At 39.8% G+C, this 3,588-nt stretch overlaps 1 long non-coding RNA gene across 1 annotated transcript; it reads right to left on the reverse strand.

The window, feature by feature from the left end:
- Positions 1 to 512: 512 nt before the first annotated feature.
- Positions 513 to 1,331, reverse strand: LOC127920006 (uncharacterized). The gene is made up of 3 exons (XR_008104714.1): positions 961 to 1,331; positions 791 to 875; positions 513 to 614 (listed from the first exon to the last, which is right to left on the reverse strand). It is a non-coding gene; the product is annotated as an uncharacterized LOC127920006 (long non-coding RNA).
- Between the last annotated feature and the right edge of the window lie 2,257 nt (positions 1,332 to 3,588).

Here is a 3,588-nt window from a genome sequence, read left to right on the forward strand (position 1 = left end):
TTAATATCTATACCCTGTGTATAGTATCCCTCCATATCTACTCTATCACTCCTCCCCATTCCTCATCTCCATCTATAGTATGTTTACCCTCTACATATCTCCTCATCACTCCAGTATCCCTGTACATTGTTAATATGGTACTGAACTGACCCTGTATATCCTCTATATATCTACCTCCTCCTCATCTCCATCTATATGGTAATAACTGACCCTGTATATAGTATGTTTACCCCTCTACATATCTACCTCCATCACTCCATCTGTACATTGTTAATATGGTAATAACTGACCCTGTATATACCCTCCCTCCTCATCCATCACTCCATCCATATGGTACTGAACTACCCTGTATATAGTATGTTTACCTCCATATCCTCATCTCCATCTATACTACCCACCTCCCATCCTCATCTCCATCCATATTGTTAATACTGACCCTGTATATAGTATGTTTACACCTCTACATATCTACCTCCTCCATCCATACTACCCACCTGTATATAGCATGTTTACCCTCTACATATCTACCTCTATCACTCCAGTATCCCTGTACATTGTTAATATGGTAATGAACTGACCCTGTATATAGTATGTTTACCCCTCTACATATCTACCTCTATCACTCCAGTATCCCTGTACATTGTTAATATGGTACTGAACTGATCCTGTATATAGTATGTTTACCCCTCTACATATCTACCTCTATCACTCCAGTCCAGTATCCCTGTACATTGTTAATATGGTACTGAACTGACCCTGTATATAGTATGTTTACCCTCTACATATCTACCTCATCACTCCAGTATCCCTGTACATTGTTAATATGGTAATGAACTGACCCTGTATATAGTATGTTTACCCCTCTACATATCTACCTCCATCACTCCAGTATCCTGTACATTGTTAATATGGTACTGAACTGACCCTGTATATAGTATGTTTACCCCTCTACATATCTACCTCCATCACTCCAGTATCCCTGTACATTGTTAATATGGTAATGAACTGACCCTGTATATAGTATGTTTACCCCTCTACATATCTACCTCCATCACTCCAGTATCCCTGTACATTGTTAATATGGTAATGAACTGACCCTGTATATAGTATGTTTACCCCTCTACATATCTACCTCTATCACTCCAGTATCCCTGTACATTGTTAATATGGTAATGAACTGACTCTGTTTACAGCTTCTTACTTTCTCCTGTTCTTTTTATTTCTTATTTTTATATCTCCCGTGTTTATGTTCTACCTTGTTATTTTTAGTACCACATTGATATTGATTACTGCATCGTTGGGTTTAGAGTTTGTTAAAAAAGGCATTTCACTGAATTTGTGCACGTGACATTAAAACACATCTGGACACACCACATGTCTGTAGGACACTCAGTATTAATAGCCCCTGGGCCATGACACTAACCAACCAACCCTGGAGGCATCAGCTGAACCTAATGACAGGAAGCGTCCCAAATGGCACCCTATTCCCTACATAGTGCACTACGTTTGATCAAGACCCATATGGCTCTGGTCAAAAAGTATGCACTTCAGTCTGTACGTGCCCTAGTCACAAGTAGTGCACTATGTAGGGAATAGGGTGCCATTTGGGACGAAGACAGCTCCCTCCGTCCCTCCGACCTCCCTCTAGTCCACCATGACGATGATCCTCACTGAGAGGAGACCCCGGGCTACTGCCCTCCTCACAATGGAGAGCCTGTTCAGCCTACTCAGCCCTCATCTCGGCCCAAGGGCAAATGAATGGCCATTTATCCTCTCTGAAGGTCAGTGGGTCCATGTCACTGCATGCCTGCCGCTTGGGCTGCCATGGGATCGTGCATTGGGGAGATAGTATGCAGAGTTGCATGGTGGGCTAGTAATTGATTGCAGTTAGGCTTTGCATTGGGGCTGGTGTGAATGTGTACGGGCATTGGGGAAAGATTCCATTGAGTTGCATGGGATAGACCAAGATAATCGATCAGAAAGGCAATCATGATAATATAGTTGCATGGGCTAGACCAAGATAATTGATCAGAAAGGCAAGCATGATAATATAGTTGCATGGGATAGACCAAGGTAATCGATCAGAAAGGCAATCATGATAATATAGTTGCATGGACCAAGATAATCAATCAGAAAGGACATGACAATAGAGTTGCAAGATAATCAATCAGAAAGGCAATCATGATAATATAGTTGCATGGGCTAGACCAAGATAATTGATCAGAAAGGCAAGCATGATAATATAGTTGCATGGGATAGACCAACATAATCGATCAGAAAGGCAATCATGATAATATAGTTGCATGGGCTAGACAAAGATAATTGATCAGAAAGGCAAGCATGATAATATAGTTGCATGGGATAGACCAAGGTAATCGATCAGAAAGGCAATCATGATAATATAGTTGCATGGGCTAGACCAAGATAATCAATCAGAAAGGCAATCATGACAATAGAGTTGCATGGGATAGACCAAGATAATCAATCAGAAAGGCAATCATGATAATAGAGTTGCATGGGATAGACCAAGATAATCAATCAGAAAGGCAATCATGATAATAGAGTTGCATGGGATAGACCAAGATAATTGATCAGAAAGGCAAGCATGATAATATAGTTGCATGGGATAGACCAAGGTAATCGATCAGAAAGGCAATCATGATAATATAGTTGCATGGGCTAGACCAAGATAATCAATCAGAAAGGCAATCATGACAATAGAGTTGCATGGGATAGACCAAGGTAATCAATCAGAAAGGCAATCATGATAATATAGTTGCATGGGCTAGACCAAGATAATTGATCAGAAAGGCAAGCATGATAATATAGTTGCATGGGATAGACCAACATAATCGATCAGAAAGGCAATCATGATAATATAGTTGCATGGGCTAGACAAAGATAATTGATCAGAAAGGCAATCATGATAATATAGTTGCATGGGCTAGACCAAGATAATCGATCAGAAAGGCAATCATGATAATAGAGTTGCATGGGGCAATAGACCAAGATAATCAATCAGAAAGGCAAGCATGATAATATAGTTGCATGGGCTAGACCAAGATAATCAATCAGAAAGGCAATCATGACAATAGAGTTGCATGGGGGATAATCAATAGACCAAGATAATCAATCAGAAAGGCAATCATGATAATAGAGTTGCATGGGATAGACCAAGATAATCAATCAGAAAGGCAATCATGATAATAGAGTTGCATGGGATAGACCAAGATAATCAATCAGAAAGGCAATCATGATAATAGAGTTGCATGGGATAGACCAAGATAATCAATCAGAAAGGCAATCATGATAATAGAGTTGCATGGGCTAGACCAAGATAATCAATCAGAAAGGCAATCATGATAATAGAGTTGCATGGGATAGACCAAGATAATCAATCAGAAAGGCAATCATGATAATAGAGTTGCATGATAATGGGATAGACCAAGATAATCAATCAGAAAGGCAATCGACAATAGAGTTGCATGGGACCAAGATAATCAACTGTAGCGTACCAAGATAATCAATCAGAAAGGCAATCATAGACAATAGAGTTGCATGGGATATGGGACCAAGATAATCAATCAG

This window comes from Oncorhynchus keta, unplaced genomic scaffold, assembly GCF_023373465.1.
Source record: "Oncorhynchus keta strain PuntledgeMale-10-30-2019 unplaced genomic scaffold, Oket_V2 Un_contig_18072_pilon_pilon, whole genome shotgun sequence".
Classification (NCBI taxonomy): domain Eukaryota; kingdom Metazoa; phylum Chordata; class Actinopteri; order Salmoniformes; family Salmonidae; genus Oncorhynchus; species Oncorhynchus keta.